Source organism: Oncorhynchus mykiss, chromosome 5 (genome assembly GCF_057628025.1).
Source record: "Oncorhynchus mykiss isolate SJ-2025 chromosome 5, ASM5762802v1, whole genome shotgun sequence".
In the NCBI taxonomy this organism is placed as follows: domain Eukaryota; kingdom Metazoa; phylum Chordata; class Actinopteri; order Salmoniformes; family Salmonidae; genus Oncorhynchus; species Oncorhynchus mykiss.
In genome coordinates, this window is record NC_143026.1 from 77,241,154 (window position 1) to 77,263,577 (window position 22,424).

The following is a 22,424-nucleotide window of genomic DNA, read 5'->3' on the forward strand; positions in this document are numbered from 1 at the left end:
ACAGTGATGCAGCTTCTGGTCCTGGGCAGAACGCTAGGAAAGGACAGCCCACACTCTGACGTCCGAGGCATCGACCTCCACCACGAACTGACGGGATAAGTCCAGATGGATTAAGATGGGGCTGTAGTGAATCACTGCTTGAGGTCTGAGAATGCCCGGTCATCTGCTGGAGACCATATGAACATAACCTTGGGAGAGGTGAGTGCAGAGAGGGGGGAAGCAAGGGTGCTTAAACCCAAGACAAAGCAACGATAGAAATTAGCAAACCTCAGGAAACGTTGCAGCTGCACTCTGGATGTGGGTTGAGGTCAATCCACCACCGCTATCACCTTGTCAGGGTCCATCTGAATTTTCTCTGCAGCGATGACGTATCCTAGGAAGGAGATTGTAGAGTGATGGAACTCACATTTCTCCTCTTTCATGAAAAGCTGGTTCTCCAGGATACGCTGGAGGACCTGTCGGACATGGAGGACATGCTCTTGAGCTGACTGGGAATAAATGAGGATGTCATCGAGGTAGACAAACACAAATCGGTTAAACATATCACTGAACACATCAATGACCAGGGCCTGGAACAGTACGAATGGCATCACCATTGTCATTGCAGTTCCTGCTAGCCGTATTAAAGGCTGTCTTCCACTCGTCTCCTTCCCATATCCGAACCAAATGGTAGGTGTTCCGGTCCAACTTGGAGAAGATGACCGCCCCCTGGAGAGGCTCGAAAGCCAAAGAGATGAGTGGTAACGGGTAACGTTTTTTAACCTTAATGTCATTAAGATCCCGGTAGTCAATACACTGATGCATGGTTTTGTCCTTCTCCACGAAGAAGAACCCGGCACCGGTTGGGGAGGCAGATTTCCACATGATCCCTGCTGCGAGAGAGTCCTCAATGTACCCTTCCATTGCTTTGGTCTCCAACCCAACAGAGAATAAAGTTGCCCCATAGGCGGTACGGTGACCAGTGGAAGGTCGATAGCACAGTCGTAGCACGGTCGATGTGGAGGAAGAGATGTGACATGGGCAGAGTTGAAAATCTCCCTAAGTCCTGGTAGTCTGCGGGAACGGGGGAGAGATCTGAGACTTTCCCCAAGCTTGCAGGAAGACGTCCTGGGGCAGGCTTCGCTGACTTCAGACAATGTGAATGGCAAAATGGACTCCAAACCATGATGGAACCCGTAGCCCAGTCGATTAGGGGGTTGTGCCTTTGGAGCCATGAAAACCCCAAATCCATGGGTACATGAGGAGAATCCAAGAGCAGAAACTGCATAGATTCACTGTGGTTGTCTGACACGCAGGTTGATAGGAACAGAATTGTGGGTGACTCTGCCAATAGAGCGCCCATCCAGCGCTCTGATGTCCATCATGAATGAAAGGGGTTGAGTGGAGATGCCCAGCTCCGACACCAGGGTAGTGTCTATAAAGCTCTCGTGAGCACCCGGACGGATTTGGACTGGTCTCCCCACAACAGGGTAGCATAGAGGGGCTTTCGAGTAGTGAGCGATTGGAAAATCCCCATACGGCTCACCAGTGTACTTATACCTACTGATGAGCCTGGCCTTTTAATGGGCAGGTAGATAAGAAATGTCCCAAAGCTCCATAATACAGACAGCTCTTGGTGTTCCATCTGTGTAAGCGCTCAACATGAGACAATCTATCCCTGCCCAGATGCATGGGCTCTGGAGGAGGCGGGTCCACAGCCCTCTGTGATTTCCAAGGGAACTCGGGTCACACTGGATTCTCTTGGAAAGGGATTCCTTGGAGGCGAGGTGGAATTTGAGGACGAGCAAGGGCAAAAAGGAACAGACCCCTTTCCCTCCTATGTTCCCGTATCCATCCATCGATCCGGACGGTCAAGGCAATGAGGAAGTCAAGGTCCATGGGCAGCTTCCGGGCTGCAAGCTTGTCTTTAATCACCTCCGATAATCCGTGAATAAACGTGTTGAACAAGGCTTCCAGGTTCCAGGCACTCTCAGACCCCCACGTGCAAAAATCCACCGCGTAGTCTGCCACACTACGGGAGTCTTGACGTAGTTGGAGCAGCTTAAGTGTGACATCTGCTCCTGCCACGCCCTCTAGTTCTCATCCTGTGTCTCCATAACCTGCCGCCACTCCCCCAGTGCTCTCTCTCTCCCTCTCTCTCTGTGTGTGTGTATGTGATTGTGTGAGTGGAGACAGGTGTGTTGGAGGCAGAGCAGATCCCCACCAGCTGCAACCTGTTCCATAATCAAGGTCTTTACAAATACTCAGCCCTGCCACTTCCACGCTGCCAGTTCATAGCCTCTGCTCAGTCAGTCTGTGTTTCAAGTAATTTGTTCCTGCATAGATCTTATTATCCTATTTGCCTGTTTTCCCTAGACTGACGCTGCTTTTCTCTCAACTACAGCTCCGTCCACTCTGACTCTGGTCCGTGTCTCCAGCCCCGGACCCCCGCTCTACTGCATCTTTGGATTCCACTCCGGACCTGCTTACCCTGCCCCTACTTCCCTTTCCCCAGCCTCAGCCTCAGTTCCTGGTTCCCTGCTACCCGCCCAAGCTTCCCCTGGCCTGTACCCCCCCACACTTTTCAATAAATACCTTAGTGACCTTATTTCTGTCTCCAAGGTCTGAGTCTGCACTTGGGTTCACCTGCTCCGCCAAGTGTATCATTACGAGCAGTCTCTTTTGGACAATGGAGAATTTAACACTTTTCGTACTTCCGCCATAAACTCCTCCAGACTGAGGCAAATGGTGGACTGTTGCTCCCACACCACCGTAGCCCAAGCGAGTGCCCTCTCAGACATCAGCGTTATCACGTACTCTATCTTTGAGCGGCCCGAGGGGAATGAAAAAGGCTGCAGCTCGAAGATGAGGGAGCACTGGGACAGAAACGACTGGCAGGTTCCAGAAGCTCCAGTGTGAGAAATAATAAGTATGCCTATATGATTAAACCTTTGATATAACACCCCCCCCCCACCCCAAAAAGCTATTTACAAGCATCTTACACCATTGTGCATTTTTGCTATCTATTTTCCCAACTTCAATATGTTAAATCTCATTGTTAAAATGTTTGTTATACAGTGCGTTGGGAAAGTATTTAGATCCCTTGACTTTCTCCACGTTTTGATACTTTATGGCATTATTCTAAAAGTTTTTCCTCGTCAATCTATACACAATACCCCATAATGAAAACTCAAACTGTTTTTTAAAAACTTTTTTTCAAATGTACAAAAACAATGTAAACAGAAAAACTTGATTTACATAAGTATTCAGACCCTTTGCTATCAGACTCAAAATTGAGCCACCATTGTTCCTGTTCCCAAGAAAGCTAAGGTAACTGAGCTAAATGCTATCGCCCTGTAGCACTCACTTCCGTCATCATGAAGTGCTTTGAGAGACCAGTCAAGGACCATATTATCTCCACCCTACCTGACACCCTAGACCCACGCAATCACAATCACACTGCACACTGCCCTAACCCATCTGGACAAGAGGAATACCTATGTAAGAATGCTGTTCATCGGCTACAGCTCAGCATTTAAAACTATAATACCCTCCAAACTCGTCATTAACTTCTTTGGGATAGGCGGGACGGTAACGTCCCATCTGGCCAACATCCGGTGAAATGTCAGAGTGCCAAATTAAAATGAAATTACTATACATTTTAAACTTTCATGAAATCACAAGTGCAATACATCAAAATACAGCTTAACTTGTTGTTAATCCAGCTAAGGTGTCAGATTTCAAAAAGGCTTTACGGTGAAAGCAAACCATGCGATTATCTGAGGACAGCGTCCAGCACACAAATGCATAACAAATCATTTTCAACCAGGGAGCTGCGACACGAAAGTCAGAAATATTGTAACCTTTGAAAAAAGGTTTACCTTTGAAGAAAATGCCTTACATTTGAAGATCTTCTTCTGTTGGCAGTCCAAAAGGTCTCAGTTACATTAAAAACGGTCCTTTTGTTCGATAAATTCCTTCTTTATATCCATAAAAACTCAGTTTAGCTGGCGCGCTTCAGTCAATAATTCACTCGGTTTCCCTTCATCAAAATACATACAAAATTAATCCCAAACGTTACCAATAAACTTATCCAAACAAGTCAATCAGCGTTTATAATCAATCCTTAGGTACCCTAATACGCAAATAAACAATAACATTTAATACAGAGAATTGTTATTGTCTTTACCGGAGATAAACAAAAAGAACACGCTCTCTCGGCCATGCGCTTGGCCGAAATGGGAGCCACTTAGAAAAACTACAACTTGGAAATAAGTAGAGACTCAGAGCTAGACAATTCTGTATCAGACACTACAGTTGAGGAACAATGGAAAGGTAATTCTGCTTTGAAAGTTGGAAAACTTGCAACCTCACTTTTGAGAAAATGGCACTTGAATGTTTTGGTACACCCATTCAGCATGGTTCACACCCTCATAAGCTTTAGCCCCATCGATCTCTTCACATGTAAGTAAGAATTCACATGTAAGTCCATGTACTAAACAAACAAAAAAATCAAGACTAAAGGCTGGTTTATACTACTGGTGTGTTCATACATTTAGTCTGGAGTGCCAGAGTGTGCTCTGGGTGTTCATAAACTCAGTGTTGTAAGATTTTCAGTTCATAAAGACAGAGCATTTCTCTCTTGGAGCATTCAGAGTGCACACTGGATGCGCTGGCTGAGAAGTAGGGTTAATCTAAGCGTTTTGACATAAAAACAGCAATCAAGCATCTAAGCTAACTGAGTAATGTTGGCTAGCTTGCTAGCTACTTCCAGACACAAATGAGAGAACAGCTCACCCTGACCATTTTACTCGCCCTAGCAGAGCTGGTTAGGCTGATTTTATGTTATCCAGAGTGTTGGTGACTGCAACTGTGCTGCTGGCAACAATGTAATTACTATTTTTTGCCAACGTTTACTGACACAGGTATTGAGCATTCGTAAATTCCTCAGTTATTCTGGCACAGTCAGATGAGAGTGATCTGAAATCAAAGTAGACAGCCAGAGCAGAGGTTGTCGCAGTGACATCATGAACATTCAACTGAAATGATTACTTGCATAGTGTCTTTTGTTTAGACATGTAGCAAATTAGCGAAACAATGAACCATAATCCCAACGCATAGCATTTACCACACTGCATGAATCTGCAGGTAGCTAACCAACCAGGTTCAATGTTAGCTAGCTAACATTAGGCTATAACTAGCAATGCAAATGGCTCTGAGATACGAATAATATTACTACACAGATCATACATATAACGTTAGCTAGCTAGCATTTTAACTTGAAATGAAAACAACTTTCTGACAAAATTAGAAATGTGTAATATCTGAAAATGTAGCTAACTAGACTATCTTACCCATATACATGGATGGATGCTTCTCCCTCTCTGTCATGGATGTCATTGTTGCCCTTAGTTTGAAGATGTAATCTGGAGACAGATGTTTTATACAACAGCCTTCTGTGCGTTCTCTTTTCGACTCTGTCTGCATATTTGCAATCACACGCCAGAAATGTCTCAATCTCCTTACCTATCATACTCTAATTTCACTGATTTCAAAACTCCGTCCTCCAAAAAGTGGAGCGCAAAACTTATGTAGTTCTACCAAGTGATATCTTCCAAAAAAGTCTCGTTAGAAAAGGTTACCTACATGGCAGACCAATCCGAACTCATCTCTCGGCATGTCCAGCTCACTCATTTTCTCAGCCATCATGGCTAGCTTGAAGGTTCCTTCTTTTTTCAGAGGCAAACACAACTACGGTTGTAATTTAACAATTTTATTGGAATTTACAAATGGCATACAAGTTTGTTAATTAAGGCACATACAAGTTCACATGTTCCAGAAGGCATTTCTGCATGGTGGATCTCCTGTGAAGTAGTGAGCCGTGACATACCCATAGTTTCCTGAAAGGAGTCACAAATATGGATTCCCCCAAGAATTGCAGGAAATGCAAAAACCAAAAAATCCCCTGGAAATCCCCCCCCCCCTTTTGCACCTCCACTTTCAGACACATTCAGACGCCTATGTTTGTGTGATAATGTGTGCACTTGCGCCTGCGTGCATTTGGCTACCCTCTATGTCCCTGTCTGAAGGAAAGTGCCTCCTGTGGAAGCCGTGCTGCCCACAGACAGTGTGTCAGGCCATCTGATGTGTAGCCTCCGGCGGGAGGACCGTTTGGGTAATTTCTGGTCTTACAGACCCATGCTGCTCTCCTTTCTCTGTTTCAGCCTGGGGACTGTCTGTCTGTCCACTGTGTCTCTGAGGGGAAAACCAGACTCCGCTTGAACTGATTCCATTGCTCTCTCTGTACCCCCTCTCCATCACTCTCTCCATTAGTATTTTCCTCTTTCTCCATCCCTTCCTCCCTGCCCCTCTCTATCTCTTCTTCCCTCCCTGTTTGTTTACCTGTAGCCACTGCCAACAGCTACCCTCCAACATTGTTATGTGGACCTCCAGCTATCATGATTTATCCATAGAGGCATTGACCTTACCCACTCAGGTAAAAATAGCCCTGTTGTCTGTTCTGCAGCTAGCAGTCTCACTGATGTCCTTGCCTTACGCCAGCTTAGCACTTAGCCTACACTTGTTATCTAAACACTCTCATAGAGTAGGCTTAATCCTGATGAACACATCAGCCCTGATTTATGGCTCATCTAGAGAGGCATGGGGTAAAGCCAGGACAGAAGCCTCTCAGTCTAAGCTCATCAAACAAATACAGTCTATCTATTTTTACTCTTTGCTCTCTTCAGGTACATCGATGTACAGTCCTGTTAATGTCACTTTGTTCCCCCACAGTGGTAGTTTGCTTCTGCTTGATTTTAATAGTTACTGCTGCCCAGTAGGCTACAATAAACTCCAAGGCACTCTAAACCAGGACAAATAAGTATGAGCAAGACACACACACATGCACAAATGCATGTGCACTTGCACATCTCTTGCTAACACACACACACACACGCACACGCACACGCACGCGCACACATGGAGGTGGAAGTTGAGGATTGAGGCATAAGACACAAGGTTTGTGATGACCCTGAGATTGGCCATACCCATCCAGCCCTGAGTGATGAGGATATTACTATTTAAAATAAATATATGCACAGAGTGGTCATGGTAATTGGGACATTCTGCAGAGCATCAGATAATAAGCTTTTGTTTTTGTCGCTGTTTTAGAATCATTGTATGTTTTACAAAAAAACTTGTTAAGCATTTTAGCACATCAAAAAATATATGCTGAACAAAAATATAAATGCAACATGCAACAATTTCAATGATTTTAATGAGTTACAGTTCAATTGAAATAAATAAATTAGGCCCTAATCAATTGATTTCACATTACTGGCGCAGCCACTAGGGAGCCAGGCCCACCCACTGGGGAGTCAGGCCCATCCAATCAGAATGAATTTTTCCCCACAAAAGGGCATTATTACAGACAGAAATACTCCTCACCAGCTGTCCGGATAGCTGGTATCAGAAGATCCTGCAGGTGAAGAAGCCGGATGTGGAGGTCCTGGGCTGGCGTGGTTACACTTGGTCTGCGGTATTGAAGTCAGATGGAAGTACTGCCAAATTCTCTAAAATGACGTTGGAGGTGGCTTATGGTAGAGAAATTACATAAAATTCTCTGCCAACAGCTCGTGTGGATATTCCTGCAGTCAGCATGCCAATTGCACGCTCGCTTAACACTTGAGACATCCGTGGCATTGTGTTTTGTGACAAAACGGCACATTTTAGAGTGCATTTTTATTGTCCCCAGCACAAGGTGTACCTGTGTAATGATCATGCTTTTTAATCAGCTTCTTGATATGCCACACCTGTCAGGTGGATGGATTATCTTGGAAAATGAGAAATACTCACTAACAGGGATGTAAACTAATTTGTGCACAACATTTGAGAGAAATCAGTTTTTTTGTGCAAAACGAACATTTCTGAGATCATATATTTCAGTTCATGAAATATGGGACCAACAATTTACAAGTTGCTTTTATATCTTTGTTCAGTGTATGTGTGTGTTTTGGGGTCTGGATTCATGCTCTATGTGGTGATAATAACCACTAGTATAATGATTATCAAGTTTATGATTACAAGTCGGACCATTGCTCTTCTGTTGGTATTTTGATATTTTGTCTGCAAAGTCAGGAATGATACTCTTAATCCTGACTTTAGTTTTTTATGTAATGAATTTATTTGGGGGATTAGGTTTGCAGACCACTCCATCCAGAAAGTATACATTTGACAGCTCATTATGTTTAAAACTTTCGCAGTTGCTAACCATCTGTTGGGTCAGTTGTTTTAAAAGTATTGTAGCTATCTATGTTTAGGCAGCTGTTTGCTCTTTTAAACCCATCCTGTTCACAGTTTGAATGTAGACTTTCATATAGTGTTTCTGTGTTGAGAGTGGCCACACAGAATCTTTGTTGGATTAGGGGCAGGTGCTTGTGTGAGATATGCAGGAGAGGGAGGAGTACTGAGATAAGGGAAGAGGGAGGAATGGAGAGATGGAAGAGAGGGAGGGAAGAATAGAGGGAGAGATGTTGATTCTCTTTACACAAGGATGAGACAGTTAGGTCCATAATTATTGCCACCCTTGATAAAGTTGACCAAAACAGACTGTAAAATAAATAAAACATATATTGAGCTATATTATTGTATGCTCAAAAATGCGGAAATGTATATTATTTCATACTAATACAAATGCTCAGCGAAAGAGCTAATGTTTAACAAGTAATTCATTTGATTTTTTTAAAGATATGGGTAAAACTGATTATCACCACTGTTTTAATTCTATTGCGCCCTAAAACTCAACTCTGGACTTTGAAGCCAGTTCCCCTGCATTTTTTGTCATTGTTCCCCTGTAATCAGGGACTGATTTATACCTGGGACACCAGGTGGGTGTCTTTTTCTGAAATATTTCATGAAATTGGAGAACATGTTGGGTGGGATCATAGACCATTCCTCCATGCAGAATGTTTCCAGATATGGAAATGGGATATAGAAAAGATATAGAAGACTGTGATGGCCATTGAAAAATTTCAGTTTTGTGGTCAACTAAACATTTCGATGTGGATTTTGCTTAGTGCGTGGAGTTATTTTCTTGCTGAAAGATCCACATAATTTTGACCCCTATCTTTTTAACATATTTTTTTAATGACTTAAACATTATCTCTTTCTCTGAGCAATTGCATTAGTATATAAAGTAACATCAATTAGCATTGTTTTTGCATGCAACATAGCTCAGTATTTGTAATATTACTTTTATGCATTCATTTTTGCATCTTTATCAACATTGCCAAAAATGATTGACCTAACTGTAGATGCTTGTGTGAGAAACTGAAAGGAATAGGGATACCTATTGAGAGAGAAGAGAAGGGAGGAAGGAGAAGAAAAATAAATAGGAAGGAAGAGTTGCTTTGACTTTCTGAGTAGGGGGATGAAAAATCAGAGGGAGAGAGAACGGGAGAGAGAGAGAGAGAGAGGTGTGAAACATGTAGGTTGGATGTGTGGGTGCTTCAAAGCCGCCTCTCTCCATCTGTGACTCCTTCACTGTTTGACATTTACACACACACACACACACACACACACACACACACACACACACACACACACACACACACACACACACACACACACACACACACACACATTTCAAAACTTGTAAACAGTGCACTGCTGTAGTAAATAATCAAGAACCAATTTTACCTAACTATATTTGGAGTAGCAAACACACTCTCCACTTACGTCTCCAACGGTATGTATTATCCAGATGATGACAGTTGCCTGTCCTATAAACAAACAGTCTCCATCTTTTATATTCTGATGTCAGTCAAGATCAAACAGACATACAGTACATTAAAACAGCAGATGTACGTAACGGCAGCCTGCCTCCCATCCCTTATCCATAGTGGACTTACTTACGTAATGAAATGATCTACTAGCCAGATGAATATGGATGATGCTTTACCTTAGCCCTGTTGTGTATGAGATAAGCGCAGGTAGACACTCTCTCTCTCTCTACCTCCCCAGCGTACGTTTGAGAAGAATAAGCCGATGTTCATCCAACGTTGGTGTGTGTGTGTGACTGTGTGTGTAGATGTCTGCGATGGCACTCCTCTTGAGTGGCGATATCTCTGCTGTTACTGTTACAGTTGCAGTGATGAGTAGGAGGCTAGGAGCCATACAGCATGCTAATCGGTTTCAAAACATTGGAGAAAGAGAAACAGAGACAGGCGTATGGAGAGGGGAATATGGAGAAAGGGAGAAACAGAGGGAGGGAGAGGTAGAGAACGCTGTTAATGCTCAGAGAATTCTCTGAGGACAAGCCAAGCTTCAGCAGAGTAGTTGCTTTAAACAATATATGGGCAAAGATACAGTGTATAGAAATATACAGTTGTACACAGGGGCTGTATAGAAATACTGTTCTGGACAGAGAATGTTGAGGCATTTTCAGTGAGGTGAGGTAGGACAGAAACATTATTCAGTCTATAAAAAATAATAATGATGCTGGCAGATGGACTAAAGCCTTCCTTTCATCCACCTCTCTCTTAGAGGAGGGAGAGGTGAGGAGGGAGAGGCGAGGGAGAGGAGAGAAATGAATTTGATATCTTTCAGCAGAGGGAGATATACACAGCAAGGATGTGACCACTGTGCTGCTTCCACGTCGAGAAACATCCCTCTGAATATCTAATAACTAAAATATTACGCTGACAAACACACATACACACATTGGTTTGAAGCCGAAAAAGAAAGGACATTCACATGAGCACCAACAATGCCTAATCCACCCATGCTCTACCAAGGTTTTCCAACACACAGCTTCAAATTATGTGTAGGCAGGTTTCTTAGGATTCAAACCTTCTCAAACAACCTAATACATACTAGAGTAGGTGCTTCCACAATAATGTGATTTGTATTGAATACAAGGTAAAGTATTGGATTCTTCACATACCACAGTAAGGCATTATCCCATTACGCTACATTTTAATGTAAAAAATAAATAAAAATGAAAGCGGTTTGCTTTTATAATCACAAGACCATTAGGCTTGATTGAGCTGTTTTGTCTTGTAATAATGTGGTGTATGCATGTATTTCCTTAAACCTTTACCTTTAGCAATACATGTCATAAAGAAATCATAATGACATAATGTTTTGGTCAGTAGGTGCCCAACATATCAACACAGTAGCTCAGATAGATAGAGCCTGTCTACATTCCGGATTCATGTAACTGCTAGATTACCTGTGTAATATTGACATAAGCTCAGAACCCCTTGTGTGTTAAAAATTGTCCTGTTTTATCAATTGCTGTGCTGATCAATTGACAATTCATTACCCCTGTCAAAATAATATGTTGCTTTTTGTACTTTAATTTATTTTTGCAATAAAGATGGTGATGCAACGTTAATACACATTTACAATAGACCTAAATCTAAAAATACATACAGCCAAATTATATACAGTGCTTTCAGAAAGTATTCAGACCCCTTGACGTTTTCCACATTTTGTTGTTAGAGACTTATACTAAAATGCCAAAAAAAGGGTTTAATACATTTTTGCGAATGTATTACAAATACAAAACTTAAATATCACATTTACATAAGTATTCAGACCCTTTACTCAGTACTTTGTTGAAGCACCATTGGCAGCGATTACAGCCTTGTGTCCTGAAGCCACTCCTGCATTGTCTTGGCTGTGTGCTTACTGTAGGGTTGCTGTCCTGTTGGAAGGTGAACCTTCGCCCCAGTCTGAGGTCCTGAGCACTCTGGAGCAGGTTTTCATCAGCAATCTCTCTGTACTTTGCTCTGTTCTTCTTTCCCTCAAACCTGACTAGTCCCCCAGTCCCTGCCACTGAAAAACTTCCCCACATCATGATGCTGCCACCACCATGCTTCACCATAGGGATGGTGCCAGGTTACCTCCAGATGTGACTCATGACATTCAGGCCAAAGAGTTCAATCTTGGTTTCATCAGACCAGAGACTCCTTTAGAGTCCTTTAGGTGCCTTTTGGCAAACTCCAAGCGGGCTGTCATGTGCCTTTTACTTAGGCGTGGCTTCCATCTGGACACTTCCATAAAGGCCTGATTGGCGGAGTGCTGCATAGATGATAAAAATCAGCATGTGAGAGTGATAAATTATAAATGTAATCAAAAATGTTGCACCTACAAACTTATTCAGTCCGAAAGGTGTCCAGTCTAATGGTCCCTTTATGGACTCTGTTGTCTTGTTCTTATCCAACGGCAAGATATTGAGCTAGTTCCCGGCTAAAGATTTTGCTAACGAACCTGTAAAAAATTTGGTGTGTGGTTTTTGGTAACGGACGTACGGCTCATGATGAATGGCGCGGAGTGTGTCATCGAGATTGGTGTCATATTGCCCTATATATGATTGTAGCGACATTATAGTAAATTATAGTAAACACAATTGAAACTGAAATAATAACTAAAAGTGGAAAAACTATTTAGTAGACTGATATAAAATAAAAAATAAAAACATTTGAAAACTTTAATCTGAACAACACCCACAAAAAATGTATTGGATAAAGACCTAGGTACGACAGCTATACTGTCCAAATATTTTTGGAATTTGGTAAGGATGTAAACACAAATAAGACACACATTTTGGGGGAATTGCAGGGGAAAAAATGGCTAAATGTTTTGTTTGCTTGATGGCATAATAAGCTTTAAACTGCTAATTTGTCTCTCTGCCAACAAGAAGGGTGTGAACAGTTTGAACAGTTTGGGGTCCTATGGATTGCGAGGTGGGGGTTTGTTACTACGCCAATAAATCAAAATATCTTTCCGGGCCTTTGCCACCTAGGACATTTGTGTGACTGGACCATCTCAAATACTACTTGAGTGCCCCTGCTATAGGCTGACAGCACATAAGTGACTCCTTACCTTCCCAAGCACTAAAACTAAAAACCGAAACTAAAACAGCTTCATTAAATTGTACCTGCAAAACACCAGTCTCAACGTCAACAGTGAAGAGGCGACTCCGGGATGCTGGCCTTCTAGGCAGTGTTGCAAAGAAAAAGCCGTATCTCAGACTGGTCAATAAAAAGAAAAGATTAAGATGGGTAAAAGAACGCAGACACTGGACAGAGGAACTGTGCCTAGAAGGCCAGCATCCCGGAGTCGCCTCTTCATTGTTGACGTTGAGACTGGTGTTTTGCAGGTACAATTTAATGAAGCTGCCAGTTGAGGACTTGTGAGGTGTCTGTTTCTCAAACTAAACACTCTAATGTGCTTGTCCTCTTGCTCAGTTGTGCACCGGGGCCTCCCACTCCTCTTTCTATTCTGGTTAGAGCCAGTTTGTACTTTTCTGTGAAGGGAGTAGTACACAGCGCTGTATGAGATCTTCAGTTCTTAGCAAATTTTCGCATGGAATAGCCTTTATTTCTCAGAACAAGAACAGACTAATGAGTTTCAGAGGAAAAGTTTGTTTCTGGCCATTTTGAGCCTGTAATCAAACCCACAAATGCTCATGTTCCAGATACTCAGCTAGTTTGAAGAACGGCAGTTGTATTGCTTCTTCTGTTCCCAAGAAAGCTAGGTAACTGAGCTAAACGACTACCGCCCCGTAGCACTCACTTCCGTCATCATGAAGTGCTTTGAGAGACTAGTCAAGGACCATATCACCTCCACCCTACCTGACACCCTAGACCCACTCCAATTTGCTTACCGCCCAAATAGGTCCACAGACGATGCAATCTCAACCACACTGCACACGGCCCTAACCCAACTGGACAAGAGGAATACCTATGTGAGAATGCTGTTCATCGACTACAGCTCGGCATTTAACACCATAGTGCCCTCCAAGCTCGTCATCAAGCTAGAGACCCTGGGTCTCGACCCCGCCCTGTGCAACTGGGTACTGGACTTCCTGACGGGCCGCCCCCAGGTGGTGAGGGTAGGCAACAACATTTCCACCCCGCTGATCCTCAACACTGGGGCCCCACAAGGCTGCGTTCTGAGCCCTCTCCTGTACTCCCTGTTCACCCACGACTGCGTGGGCACGCACGCCTCCAACTCAATCATCAAGTTTGCGGACGACACAACAGTGGTAGGCTTGATTACCAACAACGACGAGAAGGCCTACAGGGAGAAGGTGAGGGCCCTCGGAGTGTGGTGTCAGGAAAATAACCTCACACTCAACGTCAACAAAACTAAGGAGATGATTGTGGACTTCAGGAAACAGCAGAGGGAACACCCCCCTATCCACATCGATGCATCAGTAGTGGAGAGGGTAGTAAGTTTTAAGTTCCTCGGCGTACACATCACAGACAAACTGAATTGGTCCACCCACACAGACAGCATCGTGAAGAAGGCGCAGCAGCGCCTCTTCAACCTCAGGAGGCAGAAGAAATTCGGCTTGTCACCAAAAGCACTCACAAACTTCTACAGATGCACAATCGAGAGCATCCTGTCGGGCTGTATCACCGCCTGGTACGGCAACTGCTCCGCCCACAACCGTAAGGCTCTCCAGAGGGTAGTGAGGTCTGCACAACGCATCACCGGGGGCACACTACCTGCCCTCCAGGACACCTACACCCCCCGATGTCACAGGAAGGCCATAAAGATCATCAAGGACAACAACCACCCGAGCCACTGCCTGTTCACCCCGCTATCATCCAGAAGGCGAGGTCAGTACAGGTGCATCAAAGCTGGGACCGAGAGACTGAAAAACAGCTTCTATATCAAGGCCATCAGACTGTTAAACAGCCACCACTAACATTGAGTGGCTGCTGCCAACACACTGACTCAACTCCAGCCACTTTAATAATGGGAATTGATGGGAAATGATATAAAATATATCACTAGCCACTTAAAACAATGCTACCTAATATAATGTTTATATACCCTACATTATTAATCTCATATGTAAATATATATACTGTACTCTATATCATCTACTGCATCTTTATGTAATACATGTATCACTAGCCACTTTAACTATGCCACTTTGTTTACATACTCATCTCATATGTATATACTGCACTCAATACAATCTACTGTATCTTGCCTATGCCGCTCTGTACCATCACTCATTCATATATCTTTATGTACATATTATAGACTTGTGTCTATAAGGTAGTAGTTTTGGAATTGTTAGCTAGATTACTTGTTGGTTATTACTGCATTGTCGGAACTAGAAGCACAAGCATTTCGCTACACTCACATTAACATCTGCTAACCATGTGTATGTGACAAATACAAATTTGATTTGATTTCTTTAATCAGGACAACAGTTTGCAGCTGTGCTAACATAATTGCAAAAGGGTTTTCTATTAATCAATTAGCCATTTAAAATGATAAAATTGGATTAGCTAACACAACATGCCATTGTAACACAGGAGTGATGGTTGCTGATAATAGGCCTCTGTATGACTATGTAGATATTCCCCCCCAAAACAGCCGATTCCAGCTACAATAGTCATTTACAACATTCACAATGTCTACACTGTATTTCTGATCAATTTGATGCTATTTTAATGGACAAAACATGTGCTTTTCTTTCAAAAACAAGGTAATTTCTAAGTGACCCCAAACTTTTGAACGGTAGTGTAAATCTAAAAATGAATAGAAATAAAAATGAATAGAAACTCACAAAACTATAATAACCTTGCTCAGAACCCACCAATGTTTAAGTGTATGTGCACACAGACATAGACGGATGCACTTATACACAAACACTACACACACATAACTCAGTCATCCAGTGCTGCGATGCCAAATGGGGAACAGGGGCACTCATCCACAGCAGGAAACAACAGGGAGGTGGCTGTAGTGGAGTGAGGTCTCATGGTCAGGGTGTTGGGAGGCAAACACAGCAGCAGCTCAGATACATGTTAGCAGTGTTTTTCTTAGACAGAGAGAAAGAAGAAAACACCTTTCTAAGCATGGGAAATGTATGGATGTGTTTATTTTTATTTCACATGGTGGAGCAGAAATACTTCCCATTTTCCAGCAACAGCACAAACGAAGTGCAGAGCCCCAGGGTTGTCTCTTTCTCTAGCACTTTATTTCTTTCTCCCTTTGTTTCTCTTTCATTGTCTCTCTCTCTCTCTCTTTATCTGTCGCTTGTTCAGGGGCATAATTGGCACGTGCACTTCACTGCTGAACAACCCTTTCTAGTCTCCTGTCAAATCATTGGGGAGTCGGAGGAATGTAGCGGCCAATTACTGAACAACAATGAACATGCCATCCCTTGATATCACCAATGACAATTGTGACAGTATGCACAAAGAGAAAAACCAGTGATTTTCATAGCATATTCAATCAGAAATATACATAGCTGTCAGAAGGCTCACCCTTAAAAGCCCTGAGCCAAAGTCTTTTTCCTTTAACTTCCCGCCACATCAGGCAACGTCAGACAGAAGCAAAGTTTGTTTGCCACAAGGAGAGAATCAGCCGCAAGCAAATCAAATGGAGCCCTTTTCAATACTAGGAAGAACCGTACAAAAGGAAAGTGATGAGAGATGTCCGCCCACTTGGTACCAAGGACACACACCTTTCATTCGGCTACTACAGTCAGAGCTAACTAATGCTGCTGGCATCGCTGATGTCATTCAAATCCCACAGACACTTATTTCTCTCAATCGTTCTTTCTCTTTACCTCTGCTGTAGATGACTAATCGACATGGAGAACCTTCCCGGCAATTGTGTGAGAGTGTGTGTGTGTCGTGTGTGTGTGTGTCATGTGTGTGTCACCCCCCTTTCTTTTTCTTTAAACATTTAACTAAAGTGAATCCCTGTTATTATTGCTTCCTAACCATTGACCTTTGATCTCTCTGCCGTCTCTTTGTCTGTCTCACGTGGCCGCTGTCTGCTGGAACTGCACATGTCACATGCTGAGAAGCCTACATTCAGTATTGCAGCTCTGCTCTATCAGGCACACTGCTCCTCACAGCCTCACAGCAAACAGATTATTCTACAGATATCTGACTTCTGTACCCGTGACCAGCTATGTTCACTCACATAAAGCACACACATTCACTTCACTTCCAGATTACATTATTGGGGAAAGTTAGAAGGCATCATTGGACCAAAATAGCACAATTAAAGTATTTACTCATCATGCACATATTATACAAGTAGGTCAGCTTAGAGTATTGTATATCTAGGATTCAGATGTGGGATCCATTACAAAAAAAGACGTCAAATTTTCAGTTGAAAATAACTGTTTTCACATGTTGATCTTAAATTTCAAATCATATTTTCACGTGTATTCAATCTAGAGTTTACATGTTAACACCACCTATTCACTTGAGGAGAACAGCATGTTTTTACATCACATGTGAATTGCAGTTCCCTTTCAGACAGACAACTTCGGTACAACACACTGTGGGGGAGTCCCACTCTCGCGACTTTGTTTGAAGATCTACAATCCCGCCTGACAAGGCCAATAAAATCCTTGCCTCGGTGGACACCCCGCCTGTCAAAGGTGATAAGCGTGAGGCTCGGATTTATTCCTTAAATTATTCCGCTCTTCACCTCGGTGTGAAAAGGAACGATTCATACTCCAACTAATCTGTCCCATTTTGTACTTGTTCTCATAAGTTTCCTAATCACAAACAATTTGTTATTCTTCAATTTGCTAGCGAAATTAGTAAGATTGCTAAGAAAGCAACAGAGACGACGATGGCTAAGTCTGGTTTGGGGTCGAGATCGTGCCCCCAGTCATGCGGTTATAGAATTTCTCTGAAAGATACTCACGATTTATGTGTAGTTTGTGGAGATGAGGTGAGAGATGGTCCTGCCACAGCACAGGGAAGGAGACAGCCCTAGCTCGGGGATGGGAGGTGGCGCAGGATCGGGTTCTCCCTTGCCAGCCTCCCCAAACACCCATGGTGACAACAGTACCCCCAAGTGGTCTGGTTCACCACCATCGACCTAAAGGATGCATACTTTCACGTGCCCATGTACCCCAGTCACCCCATATATGGGAGAGGTTCGGCAGGGCCAACATAAATCTTTACTCATTGCTGGAAAACACACAGTGTTGTCTTTTTTCCTTGATAAGGGATCCGAATGCCCCATGGTGAACGGACGTTCTGTCATACCAGTGGCCTCAGATCCTTCTTTACGCGTTTCCACCAGTGGTTCCGATTCAGCCTACATTGGAGAGAGTGTGCCGGGAGGGCTTATAATTCATTATTGTGGCTCCCCATTGGACCAGGCAGCCTTGATTTGCGAAGACCTGTTGTCCCACGTGAAAGGACAGGTTTGGCACAAGGGCGCCTTCCACGAAAGGTCTGTATTTGTATAAGTGGCAAGCGCTTGAGCTCTGGTGCCAAAATAAAGACCTGTTCCTTTTCAGTGCTCTGTGAGGGACATCCTTGTGTTCCTAGAGGAGCTTTTTGAGCAAAAAGTGAACATGGCTGCTATCTCAGCTGTCATGTGGGAATTGATGGAGCCTCATCTGGGGCTCACCCCCTGGTGGTGCGGTTCCTGAAAGGTGTACATTGTCTCAGACCAGTATCTAAACCTATTGCGCCCACATTGGACTTGACGCTGGATTTGGAGGCATTGTTTGAGATCCCCTTTGAGCCTCTGTAGTCAGTGGACATAAAGATACTCTCTTACAAAATCTCTCTGCTCATGTCTTTGGCTAAATGGTTAAATGTGTTGGGGATCTCCACCCGTTGTCTGTACACCTTTCCGGTACTCAGTTCGCCTCAGACGACTATAAGGTGAGTCACCTTATGCATTGGGGTTGGCTTGGGGCGGGATTATATTTCCCTATAATATGCACCGAAACTGACTGACTGAAAAGGAATGTAACGTTATAACTATAACCACTGTTCGCTGATGGAAGGAAACGAGGTACAACACATGTTTGACCCGCACTGACAACTCCTGGGCTCTGTAAAGAGAGGTGTTAAATTGAAGGAATGAATCCGAGCCACACGCTTATCACCTGTGGAATGCGGGGCTTGAAGCGAGGCGCAGATTTCATTGGCCTTGTCGAGCGTGATTGTAGATCTTTCAACCTAAGTCACCAGAGTGCGACTCCCCCATAATATGTTGTACCTCGTTTCCCTTCTTCAGGGAACAGTACTTAAAGTCATAACATTACGTTTCACATGTAAAATTTGCAGTTTCCGGTGCATCAAGTCTGACACCAAAAGGCTCCTGAACAGTATCCAAAAGTATGTGTACACCGCTTCAAATTTGTGGATTTGGCTAGTTCAGCCACACCGATTACTGACAGATGTATAGAATCGAGCACACAGACATGCAATCTCCATAGACAAACATTAACAGTAGAATGGCCCATACTGAAGAGCTCAGTAACTTTCAATGTGGCACCGTTAAATGATTCCACCTTTCTAACATGTCAGTTAGTCAAATTTCTGCCCTGCTAGAACTGCTGTTATTGTGAAGTGGAAACGTCTAGGAGCAACAACGGCTCAGCCTCAAAGTGGTAGGCCACACAAACTCACAGAATGGGACCACAGAGTGCTGAAGTGGGTATTGTGTAAAAATCGTCTGTCCTCGGTTGCAACACCTACTACTGAGTTCCAAACTGCCTCTGGAAGCGAAATTAGTACAATAACTGTTTGTCTGGAGCTTCATGAAATGGGTTTCCAAGGCCGAGCAGCCACACACAAACCTAAGATCACCATGCACAATGCCAAGCTTCGGCCTGTGTGGTGTAAAGCTTGCTGCCATTGGACTCTGGAGCAGTGGAAACGTGTTTTCTGGAGTTATGAATCATGCTTCTACATCTGGCAGTCCAAAGGACGAATCTGGTTTTGGCGAATGCCAGGACAACGCTACCTGCCCCAATGCATAGTACCAACTGTAAAGTTTGGTGGAGGAGAAATAATGGTCTGGGGCTATTTTTCATGGTTCGGGTTAGGCCCCCTAGTTCCAGCGAAAGGAAATCTTAATGCTACAGCATATAATGACATTCTAGACGATTCTGTATTTCCAACTTTGTGGCAACAGTTTGGGAAGGCCATTTCCTGTTTCAGCATGCCAATTCCCAAATGCACAAAACGAGGTCCATACAGAAATGGTTTGCCGAGATCGGTGTGGAAGAACTTGATAAGCCTGCACAGAGCCCTGACCTCAACCCCATTGAACACCGTTGGGATGAATTGAAATCCCGACTGAGAGCCAGGCCTGATCGCCGAACATCAATGCCCAACCTCCAAATTAATTAATGCTCTTGTGGCTGAATGGAAAGCCTTCCCAGAAGAGCAAGTGTGCACATACTTTTGTAGTGTAGTTCTGCTATATGAAGGTCACTGCCTGTGAAAGGGGCATTCCTTAGTTACTACATCCATTTTTGAACTCATACATTAATGATATTTTCAGTATGTGGGGAAGGGTATAAAACAATTTATAAAGGTTTGAAAGTTTCCAAGAGCACAGTGGTCTCCATCATTGTGAAATATAAAAAAATACAGAACTACCCAGGCTCTGCCTAGAGTTGGCCATTGTACCAAACTGACCAACTGGGCAAGAAGGACCTTGATCAGGGAGGTGACCAAGAACCCATTGACCACTCTGACAGAACTACAGAGTTTATTGGTTGAGATGGGAGTGCCAGAAGGCAGCAGTCTCTGCAGCACTTCACCAATCTGGGCTTTATGGCAGAGTGGCCAGACAGAACCCAATCCTGAGAAAAAGGAGCATGACAGCAAGCCTGGCGTTTGCAAAAAGGAACCGTGAAAGAGTCTGAAAGCATAAGGCAAAATATTCTGTGGTCTGATGAGACTCTTTGTCCTGAATGCAAAACGCTATGTCTGAAGAAAACCAAGCACAGCTCATCACCCATCTAACACCATCCCTCCCGTGAAGCATGGTGGTGCAGCATCATGTCATGGGTATGCTTTTCAGCGGCAGGGACTGGGAGACTGGTAAGAGGGAACAATGAATGAAGCCAAATACAGGCAAATCCTTGAAAAGAACCTGCTTCAGAGTGCGAACAATCTTAGACTTGGGCAAAGATTTACGTTCCAACAGGACAATGACACCAAGCTTAGAGCCAAAGCAACGCTAGAATGGCTTCAGAACAATAATGTGGAGTGGCCCAGAGAAAGCCCAGACATGACTCCCATAAAACATCTGTGTAAAGACTTGAAGATTGAAGTTAGCCGCTGCTATCGATGTAAGTTAATAGAGCCTGAGAAACATTGCAAGGAAGAATGGCAGCTTCATTAAATAGTACCTGCCAAAACCCAGTCTCAACATCAACAGTGAAGCGGCAACTCCTGGCATTCTAGGTAGAGTTCCTTTGTCCAGTGTCTGTGTTATTTTGCCCATCTTAATCTTTTCTTTTTATTGGCCAGTCTGAGATATGGCTTTTTCTTTGCATCTCTGCCTAGAAGGCCAGCATCCCGGAGTCGCCTCTTCACTGTTGACGTTGAGACTGGTGTTTTGCGGGTACTATTCAATGAAGCTGCCAAGTTGAGGACTTGTGAGGCGTCTGTTTCTCAAACTAGACACTCTAATGTACTTGTTCTCTTTCTCAGTTGTGCACCGGGGCCTCCCACTACTCTTTCTATTCTGGTTAGAGCCAGTTTGCGCTGTTCTGTGAAGGGAGTAGTACACAGCGTTGTATGAGATCTTCAGTATCCTGGCAATTTCTCGCATGGAACAGCGTTCATTTCTCAGAACAAGAATAGACTAACAAGTTTCATTAAAAAGTGCTTTCTTTCTGGCCAATTTGAGCCTGTAATCGAACCCACAAATGCTGATGCTCCAGATACTCAACTAGTCTAAAGAAGGACAGTTCTATTGCTTCTTTATCGGCACAACAGTTTTCAGCTGTGCTAACATAATTGCTAAATGGTTTTCTAATGATTAATTAGCCTTTTAAAATTATCATCTTGGATTAGCTAACACAATGTGAAATTGGAACACAGGAGTGATGGTTGCTGATAATGGGCCTCTTGTACGCCTATGTATATTTTCCAATAAAAATCAGCTGTTTCCAGCTACAATAGTCATTTACAACATTAACAATGTCTACCCTGTATTTCTGATCAATTTATTTTATTGGACAAAAATGTGCTTTTCTTTCAAAAACAAGGACATTTCTAAGTGACCCCAAACTTTTGAACGGTTGTGTATTTTTCAGTGAAACATAATTTTATGATAACACTATTAAAAAATAACCTCACACTCAACGTCAACAAAACTAAGGAGATGATTGTGGGCTTCAGGAAAGAGCAGAGGGAACATCCCCCTATTCACATCGATGGAACAGTAGTGGAGAGGTTAGCAAGTTTTAAGTTCCTCGGCGTACACATCACAGACAAACAGAATTGGTCCACACACACAAACAGCATCGTGAAGAAGCCTCAGGAGGCTGAAGAAATTCGGCTTGTCACCAAAAGCACTCACGAACTTCTACAGATGCACAATCGAGAGCATCCTGTCGGGAGGTATCACCGCCTGGTACGGCAACTGCTCCGCCCACAACTGTAAGGCTCTCCAGA

At 43.4% G+C, this 22,424-nt stretch overlaps 1 protein-coding gene across 2 annotated transcripts in view; it reads right to left on the bottom strand.

Moving 5' to 3' along the window:
* rgs8 (regulator of G protein signaling 8) overlaps positions 1–17,799 on the bottom strand; it is a 34,107-nt gene extending 16,308 nt beyond the window's left edge. Inside the window, exon 1 of one of the 2 annotated variants that reach the window (XM_021604382.3) lies at positions 17,686–17,799. The gene's annotated coding sequence lies outside the window, so the exon portion shown is untranslated. Of the gene's footprint in view, positions 1–9,937; positions 10,293–17,685 lie in introns of those variants that run through there. The other variant, XM_021604380.3, reaches the window with a different exon arrangement.
* Between the last annotated feature and the right edge of the window lie 4,625 nt (positions 17,800–22,424).